Raw genomic sequence first — 10,287 nt, 5'->3', positions numbered from 1 at the left:
GGTCTCAAACCCTGGACCTTAGGTGATCCACCCACCTCAGTCTCCAAAAGTGCTGGGATTATAGGCATGAGTCACTGCACTCGACCTGTAGTATTACTATTAAACATATCTATTAATGATATAACCCCAACAATATATAATTATTACTTTACCATTACCATTTCCTTAGCCCAATATAGCTTTGCTGTCACTAACGTCTTTGTGTAGTTATTATATTACACATTACATTCTGTGTATTATTGGCTCACCTATACATTATATACATATTTTATACGATGCATGTTAAATTAGTTAAGAAAGGAGAATGATTATACATTTAACCTGCCTGTCATAATTTCATTATTACTTTTACCTGTGCTTTTTTTAAAGTGTGGATTTGAATAATCATCTGTGTTGATTGCTTTCAGCCTGAAGAATTTCCTTTAGTATTTCATTAACACAGATCTGCTAACAATTTTTCACAACATTTGTCTATCTGGTAGTCTTTATGCTATCTTATTTTCGAAAAATACCTTGCTGGATATAGGACTTTTGGTAGACACTGTTTTGTTTTTTCCTTTGAGCATTTTGAATATGTAATCCCACTACTTTCTGCCCTTCATTGTTTCTCCGGAGAAGCCATCTGTTAATCTTACTGGGATTTCCTTGTAAGTGATGACTTGTCTTTCTGTTGCTGCTTTTAGAATTTGATTATCTTTTTTTTTTTTTTTTTTTTTTTTTGAGACCGAGTCTCGCCCTGTCACCCAGGCGAGATTGTGCAGTCACCTAGGCGAGATTGTGCAGTGGCGCAATCTCGGCTCACTGCAAGCTCCGCCTCCTGGGTTCACACCACTCTCCCGCCTCAGCCGCTCGAGTAGCTGGGACTACAGGCGTGTGCCTCCACGCCTGGCTAATTTTTTGTATTTTATTAGAGATGGGGTTTCACCGTGTTAACCAGGATGGTCTCGATCTCCTGACCTCGTGATCTGCCTGCCTTGGCCTCCCAAGGTGCTGGGATTACAGGCGTGAGCCACTGTGCCTGGCCTAGAATTTGATTCTTATCTTTGCATTTCAGCATTTTTACTATGATGTCTTCTGGCATTTATTTGTGTTTATCCTTTTTGGAGTTTGTTGAGTTTTTGGATGTGTAAGTTACTATTTTTAAATAAATTTGGAAGTTTTCAGTTATTATTTTTACAAATATATTTTTCTGCCTCTTTCTCTCCCCTCCCTCTGGTATTCCTGTTATGCACATACAGTCATGTGCTGCATAATGACATGTTGGCCAACAATGGACCACATAAATGATGGTGGTCTCATAAGATTATAATGGAGTTGAAAAATGTCTAGCACCCAGAGATATCACAGTCATTGTAATGTCATAGCACAATGAATTATTCACGTTCGTGCTGATGCTAGTGTATGCTGCACTGTTACACCTATAAACGTATAGCAATACAGGCGAGGTGCAGTGGCTCACGCCTGTAATCCCAGCGCTTTGGGAGGCCCAGCGCTGATGGAGGTGGCTCAAGAGGTCAGAAGTTCGAGACCAGACTGGCCAAGATGGTGAAACCCCGTCTCTACTAAAAATACAAAAAAAAAAAAAAATTAACTGGGCGCTGTGGCAGGTGCCTGTAATCCCAGCTACTCGAGAGGCTAAGGCAGGAGAATCGCTTGAACCTGGGAGGTGGAGGTTGCAGTGAACTGAGATCGTGCCACTGCACTCTAGCCTGGGGAACAGAGCAAGACTCTGTCTCAAAAATAATAATAATAATATTTTAAAAAATTAGCCGGGCATGGTGGTGGGCGCCTGTAATCCCAGTTACTTGGAAGACTGAGGCAGGAGAATCACTTGAACCCAGGAAGTGAGCTGAGATCATGCCACTCCACCCCAGCCTGGGTGACAGAGCAAGACTCTTTCTCAAAAAAAAAAAAAAACAACAACAAACAAATGGCCAGGCGCAGTGGCTCACGCCTGTAATCCCAACACTTTGGGAGGCCGAGGCGGGCGAATCACGAGGTCAGGAGATCAAGACCATCCTGGCTAACATGGTGAAACCCTGTCTTTACTAAAAATACAAAAAATTAGCCAGGTGTGGTGGCAGGTGCCTGTAGTCCCAGCTACTCGGGAGGCTGAGGCAGGAGAATGGCCAGAACCAGGGAGGAGGAGCTTGCAGCAAGCCGAGATCGCGCCACTGCACTCCAGCTTGGGCAACACAGCGAGACTCTGTCTCAAAAAAAAAAAAAATTATAGCAATACAATTATGTATAATTCATACTTGATAATAAATGACTATATTGCTAGCTTATTTATTTACCATACTATTCTTTTTATTGTTGTTTTAGCTCCCACTTATTAAAAAAATTAATTGTAATACCAGCCTCAGGTAGGTCCTTCGGGAAGTATTTCAGAAGGCATTTTTTTTTTTATCATAGGAGATGATAGCTCCATGCCTGTTATTGTCCCCGAAAACCTTCCAGTGAGAAAGTATGTGGAGATGGAAGAGAGTGATGCTGATGATCTTGATCCCATGTTGGCCCAAGCTAATTAGTGTGTTCGCGTCTTAGTTTTTTTGTTGTTGTTGTTGCTTTTGAGACAGTCTCAAACCGTTGCCCAGGCTGGAGTGCAGTGGCGCAATCTCAGCTCACTACAACATCTGCCTCCGGGGTTCAAGCGATTCTCCTGTCTCAGCCTCCTGAATACCTGGGATTACAGGTGCCCATCACCACACCTGGCTAATTTTTTGTGTTTTTTTTAGTAAAGACAGGATTTCACTATGTTGGCCAGGCTGGTCTCAACCTCCTGACCTCGTGATCCACCCACCTTGGCCTCCCAAAGTGCTAGAATTACAGGCGTGAGCTGCCGTGCCTGGCCATGTCTTAGTTTTTGTTTGTTTGTTTTGAGATAGAGTCTCGTTCAGCTGCCCAGGCTGGAGTGCACAGGTGCTATCTTGGCTCACTGCAACCTCCACCCCCCGGGTTCCAGCAATTCTCCTGCCCCAGCCTCCTGAGTAGCTGAGACTACAGGTGCGCACCACCACACCCAGCTAATTTTTGTATTTTTAATAGAGACAGGGTTTCACCATGTTGGCCAGGATGGTCTTGATCTCTTGACCTCGCGATCCGCCCACCTCAGCCTCCCAAAGTGCTGGGATTATAGGCTTGAGCCACTGTGCCTGGCCCATGTCTTAATTTTTAACCAAAAAAAGTTTAAAAAGTAAAACAAAAATATAAAATTTTAAAAATAGGAAAAAACTTGTAGCATAAGAATATAAAGAAGGAAAATATTTTTATACAGTTGTATAATGTGTTTATGTTTTAACCTAAGTGTTATTACAAAAAATTTAAACGTTTAAAAAATTAGTTTATAAAGTAAAAAAAGTGTAGTAGGCTAAGTTTATTATTGAAGAAAAGCAATTCTTAATAAATTAGTGAAGGCCTGGTGTGGTGGCTCACACCTGTAATATTAGCACTTTGGGAAGCTGAGGCAGGAGGATTGCTTGAGGCCAGTAGTTCAAGATCAGCCTGGGTGATATAGTGAGACACCATCTCTATTTATTAAAAAATACATAAATAAATAAATTTAGTGTAGCCTAAATTGTGTATGTTTATATAAGACATGCTTCTTTGCATGTCTTTAATTTTTATTGGAAACTGGACATTTTAGATAATACAGTATTTATTGTAGCAACTCTGAGTACTGGTCCCCTATTTTCTCCCTCCGAGGTCTGGTTATCTTTATTTGCTTGTTTATGTGTCTAGTGACTGGCTGTGTTCTTTTAGTGAAGTCTGTTTCCCCTTCCACAGTCTAAGGTGCAGCACTGAGTATGCTCACAGTCAACTTGAGATGATAGTGATTTCCGGAAACCTTCTTCCCTTTTCCCTGATCACCCCCACTGTTAAACTCCTCTCATTGATGGCTAATTGCTCAGTTGTTTTGAATAATACTAAGGGCATAAACAAATTGCTCTACAATCTAATTCATGGAGAGTTTCTGAGATCAGTGTTTGACATTTGTTCTGATTCTGGAAGGGCTTCTTCCAGGTTTTTGTTTTGTTTTGTGTTTCAGATGGAGTCCCATTCCATGGCTCAGGCTGGAGTGCAGTGGTGCAATCTCAGCTCACTGCAACCTCTGCCTCCTGGGTTCAAGTGATTCTCCTGCCTCAACCTCCCGAGTAGCTGGGATTACAGGTGCGGGCCATCATGCCCAGCTAATTTTTGTATTTTTAGTAGAGATGGGGTTTCACCATGTTGGCCAGGCTGGCCTTGAACTCCTGACCTCAGGTGATCCACCCACCTTGGCCACCTGCAGAGATTACAGGTATGAGCCACTGTGCCTGGCCACTTCTTCCAGTACTATTCCCTAGTTCTCTCCTACAAACAATCAGATCTACAGTTTATCCTGTAACTTGAATTTCCTCCCAAGTACCTTTCACCTGAATCTCCATCATGCTTGGGTGTGTCCTTAGATTTATATACATTTTTTTCTTTTTTCTTTTTTTTTCTTGTTTGCATTTTTTTAGTCTTTACATTTAAATATGTCCAAATAGTTTTTTAAAAAATTAAAGTGGCTGGGCGCTGTGGCTCAAGCCTGTAATCCCAGCACTTTGGGAGGCCAAGACGGGCGGATCACAAGGTCAGGTGATCGAGACCATCCTGGCTAGCACGGTGAAACCCCGTCTCTACTAAAAAATACAAAAAAAAAAAAAAAAAAACTAGCCAGGCGAGGTGGCGGCGCCTGTAGTCCCAGCTACTCGGGAGGCTGAGGCAGGAGAATGGCGTAAACCCGCGAGGCAGAGCTTGCAGTGAGCTAAGATCCGGCCACTGCACTCCAGCCTGGGCGACAGAGCGAGACTCCGTCTCAAAAAAAAAAAAAAAAAAAAATTAAAGTTAGTCCTTTGGGAGGAGATTAGAATCTCTCTGTTTTACAGCCTGCTCCTCTCTTCAGGCAAAATATCTGAGCCAGGATTCTGGAGGTGGAGGTGGGGACAATAGCGAGTTTCTGAGTGACAGTCTTGCTTTGCAAGCTAAGCACAAGATGCAGCAGCCTGAGGTCCTCTTTGTTTTCCTCTCCTGGTGTGGAACCGCCACTTCACGAGCTTAAAGAGGTCTCAGTCCTCTCATCACACTTTGTCCAAGGTGGAACTTCCATTCTACAAGTGGGGGTTGGGTGGGGGAAAAAAAAAACCCTTAAGTATGTATGCCCAGGACTTAGTCTCAGCAACAGGTAGCTGGAGGGGACAGGATAAGAAATACATCCTTGCCTGGTGCGGTGGCTCACACCTATAATACCAACAGTTTCTTTTTTTTTTTTTTTTTTTTTTTTTTGAGACAGTCTTGCTCTGTTGCCCAGGCTGGAGCGCAATGGCGCAATCTCAGCTCACTGCAACCTCCACCTCCTCCATTCAAGCAATTCTCCTGCCTCAGCTTCCCAAGTAGCTGGGATTACAGGCGCCCACCACCATGCCCAGCTAATTTTTGTATTTTTACTGGAGACAGGGTTTCGCCATGTTGGCCAGACTGGCCTCAGGTCATCTGCCCTCCTCGGCCTCCCAAAGTGTTGGGATTACAGGTGTGAGTGACCTCCCCGGCCTGTAACTCCGTGTAACACTGTGTTGCCCAGGAGTTCAGGACCAGCCTGGGCAACACAGTGAGACCCTGTCACGATAAAATAGTAAATAAAATAAAATACATAAAATAAAATACTGACATCCCGATTCTCCTGGGAAGACAGCCCTCCACCTGGGAGCTGGTGGGAGAGGGAGCCCTGTGTTTTAGGATATAGCAGTCTGGAGTGGAGTCTGCACCTCACTGAGTTGAGATGGGAGAGGGAGGAGTGATCTTGATTAAAATACCACAGACCCTTGCCTTTCTTAATGAGTTTTCACAGGTTGTCTTGAATAGATGTTTCTTCTTTTGCTATTTGCCCTTAGGCTGATGATCACAGGCTTTAAATGGTTGGGGTTTGTTTTTGTTTTTTATATAATTTTTGCCAGGTACCTTGAGGAACAAGTCAGTGGAGCTCCTCATTCTTCATACCATAAGTCTATGTTATTCCAACGTATTTTAAAAATACTTTTAGGCTGGGCGTGGTGGCTCACGCCTGTAATCCCAGCACTTCGGGAGGCCGAGGCGGGCGGATCACCTGAGGTCGGGAGTTCGAGACCAGCCTGACCAACATGGAGAAACCCCCGTCTCTACTAAAAATACAAAAGTAGCTGGGTGTGGTGGTGGGCGCCTGTAATCCCAGCTAGTCAGGAGGCTGAGGCAGGAGAACGGCTTGAAACCGGGAGGCGGAGGTTACGGTGAGCTGAGATTGTGCCACTGCACTCCAGTCTGGGCGACAAGAGTGAAACTCCATCTCAAAAAATAGATAAGTAAAAATAAAAAATAGTTTTATATTTAAAAATACAACCACAATATGATCCAGCAAACCCACTTCTGGATATACATCCAAAGGAAATAAAACCAGTATCTCAAAGAGATATCTTCATTTTCATGTTTATTGCAGCATTTTCAAGATACAGAGTATCTTGACCATAGCAAAGATATATATGCTACATAGAGCATATAGCGGAGATATGTTTGACTGATGAATGGAGAAAGAAATGTGGTATATACAATGGAATATCATGCATGAACCTGAAGGATATTACACTAAGTGAAATAAGCCCGACATAGAAAGACAAATACTATATGCGTATATGTGGAATCTACATAAGTCAATCTCAGAAGCAGAGAGTAGGCCAGTCACAGTGGCTCACACTTATAATCCCAGCACTTTGGGAGGCCAAAGTGGGCGGATCATGAGGTCAGGAGTTTGAGACCAGCCTGACCAACACAGTGAAACCCTGTCTCTACTAAAAATACAAAAATTACCCGGGTGTGGTGGTGGGCGCCTGTAATCCCAGCTACTCAGGAGGCTGAGGCAGGAGAATCGCTTGAACCCGGGAGGCGGAGGTTATGGTGAGCTGAGATTGTGCCACCGCACTCCAGCTTGGGTGGACAGAGCTAGACTCCGTCTCAAAAAAAAAAAAAGAAGCGGAGCGTAGAATGATGGTTGGTGGTCAGGGGCTGAAGCGTGGGGGAAATGGATGTTGGTCGAAGAGTACAAACTTTCAGTTGTAAGATGAACATGTTCAGGGAGCTAGTGTACAGCACAGTGACTATAGTTAATAATACTGCATTTTTTTTGTGCTCGCTTTGGCAACACATATACTGAAATTGGAAGTATACAGAGATTGACATGGCCGCAGAGCAAGGATGACATGCAAATTCATGAAACAGTCCAGCTTTTTTTTTTTTTTTTTTTTTTTTTTGAGACAGAGTCTCGCTCTGTCGCCCAGGCTGGAGTGCAGTGGCCAGATCTCAGCTCACTGCAAGCTCCGCCTCCCGGGTTCCCGCCATTCTCCTGCCTCAGCCTCCCCAGTAGCTGGGACTACAGGCACCGCCACCACACCCGGCTAATTTTTTGTATTTTTAGTAGAGACGGGGTTTCACCGTGTTAGCCAGGATGGTCTCGATTTCCTGACCTCGTGATCCGCCCGCCTTGGCCTTCCAAAGTTCTAGGATTACAAGCGTGAGCCACCGCCCCCGGCCCCACGCTTTTCTTTCTGAGGGAAAAAAACACTGTATTTTTAATTTGAAATTTGCTAAGATAATAGATCTTAATTGTCACCACTAACCCTCTACCACCCTACTAAATAACTGTGTGAGGCGATAGATGTGTAATTTTTTTTTTTTTTTTTTTTGAGACGGAGTCTTGCTCTGTCACCCAGGCTGGAGTACGATGGTGCAACCCTGGCTCACTGCAACCTCCGCCTCCCGGATTCAAGCAATTCTCCTGCCTCAGCCTCCTGAGTAGCTGGGACCACCGGGTTGTGCCACCACGCCTGGCTAATTTTTGTATTTTTAGTAGAGACAGAGTTTCACCATGTTGGTCAGACTGGTCTTGAACTCCTGACCTCGTGATCTGCACACCTCAGCCTCCCAAAGTGCTGGGATTACAGGTGTGAGCCACCGCACCTGGCCTTTTTTTTTTTTTTTTTTAAAGACAAGGTCTTGCTCTGTTACCCAGGCTGGAATGCAGTGGCAAAATCATGGTTCACCCTTACCACAAACTCCCAGGCTCAAACAATCCTTCCACCTCAGCCTCTCAAGTAGCTAGGACTAACAGGTGCACCACCACACCCGGCTAAAGATGGGGTCTTGCTATGTTGCCCACGCTGGTCTTGAACTCCTGGCCTCAAGTGATCTTCCCATCTCAGCCAAAGTGCTGGGATTTCAGATATGAGCCACCATGCTCAGCCATGTTTCTTATAAATAAGTACATCTTTTACATAACCTCAATACAGTCAGGAAATTTACATTACTACTTGAATATATACAATTTTTATTTGTCAAGTTCAAGCTTCATCAATTGCTTTGCAGCAAAAGGATCTAGTTCAGGGTCATGTTTAGTTGTCACATGGTGTTAGGCACCTTTAGTCTGGTATAGTTCTTCAGTCTTTCTTTAGTGACCTTGACACTTTTGAATATTACAGGTCAGTTGCTTTGAAGAAGATCCCTCAACTTGGGATTGTTTAATGCTTCCTTAGAATTAAATTTAAGTTATGTATCTTTCACAGAAATATCACAAGTAATGTGTTCTTCTAATCACATTCTGTGCCAAGTGGTATACAGTTTTGATTTATCCTATTACCGATGCTGTTGGGAGCAGTTCCCCCAAAATCTGGCCGTAAACTGGCCCCAAAACTGGCCATAAACAAAATCTCTGCAGCACTGTAACATGTTCATATTGGCCCTCACGCCCAAGCTGGAAGGTTGTGGGTTTATGGGAATGAGGGCAAGGAACACCTGGCCCGCCCAGGGCAGAAAACCACTTAAAGGCATTCTTAAGTCACAAACAATAGCATGAGCAATCTGTGCCTTAGAGACATGCTCCTGCTGCAGTTAACTAGCCCAACCTATTCCTTTAATTCCGCCCATCCCTTCATTTCCCATAAGGGACACTTTTAGTTAATCGTATATCTATAGAAACAATGCTAATGACTGGTTTGCTGTTAATAAATATGTGGGTAAATCTCTGTTTGGGACTCTCAGCTCTGAAGGCTGTGAGACCCTTAATTTCCCATGTCACACCTCTATATTTCTGTGTGTGTGTGTCTTTAATTCCTCTAGCACTGCTGGGTTAGGGTCTCCCTTACCGAGCTGGTCTCGGCAAGTGGCATCCATCGTGGGGGGCTCAAATCCAGGTTAAAGGGTCGCCGGAGCAACGGTTGGAATGGAAAACTAGCTGGAGGACACGCAAGTACTCTTAAAGCAATCCCCGTGGTGAGTAAGAAGGGGAGCTCGGAAGCCTCAGGGTAACAGTGGGACAGGTGTGGGGTCTGGTTCATTCTCCCTTGGAACTTTTTCACACTGATGAGGAGGAAGAATGAGAGTATAGTGAAGTAACAGAAGAGGTTACAGAGCACGTTTATTTAGCTTCAGCTAAAGCTAAAGTGGCAAAGGAAGGAGAGGTTCATCCCTACCCTTCTGCACCCCCTCATTATTATTTTGAAGAAAAAGACCCTCCCGATCTTTCTTTTCCAGAGGACACTGGGCAAAAAGTAGTTGCCCCAGTGACTGTTCGAGCAGTGCCTCAAGTGACCACTCTTAGTTCTATCCAGGCAGGAATTCACAAACTAGACGAGAGGGTGATTTAGAGGCTTGGCAGTTCCCTGTTAGAATACACCCCCTAGATCAACAGGGAAATATTATAGCTACATTTGAGCCTTTTCCTTTTAAATTGAAAGGACACAAAGATAGATGTGTACCCGCCCCCCACCCGCTACACCCTTGTTCTGCTCTCTAATCTTTGCACATACCAGAGATTTTGTAAGTTCTGTGAGTACCTGGTTTTCTGCACGTACCAGAGATTTTGTTTTGCACATACCAGAGATTTTGTAAGTTCTGAGGCAAGGTCACAAGACGTGTTTAAGTAAGATAAACTCTTGCTGCCATAAACCTGCTCTCCCGCCTCAAAGTTTGAACCAAAATATCAGAAATGGCGGGAACCAATCATAGTTAGCCAAATCGCCTTGTTCAAACACTAGCCAATCATATATCTGATTTGTATAATAACTCTATGCCCACTTTTCTTAGACTATATAACACTGCTCGGAGCTCAGTAAGGAAGCTCTCCTGCCCGTCTCGTTTCACAAGCGAAGGAGAATTCCAGGTTCGAACCTGTAATAAAGATCCTTGCTGCTTAGCTTTGACTCTGGACTCTGGTGGTCTTCTTCGGGGAATAAACGGTCTGGGCAT

The 10,287-nt window shown here is 44.1% G+C and overlaps 1 non-coding gene across 1 annotated transcript; it reads left to right on the top strand.

Annotated features, from left to right (window-relative positions):
- Positions 1-7,173: 7,173 nt before the first annotated feature.
- LOC114676529 (U6 spliceosomal RNA) lies at positions 7,174-7,277 on the top strand. Its single transcript, XR_003727596.1, has one exon. It is a non-coding gene; the product is annotated as a U6 spliceosomal RNA (small nuclear RNA).
- The last annotated feature ends 3,010 nt before the right edge of the window (positions 7,278-10,287 follow it).

Source organism: Macaca mulatta, chromosome 2 (assembly GCF_049350105.2).
Source record: "Macaca mulatta isolate MMU2019108-1 chromosome 2, T2T-MMU8v2.0, whole genome shotgun sequence".
NCBI classification, from domain to species: Eukaryota; Metazoa; Chordata; class Mammalia; order Primates; family Cercopithecidae; genus Macaca; species Macaca mulatta.
This window is presented reverse-complemented; position numbering and strand designations above follow the sequence as displayed.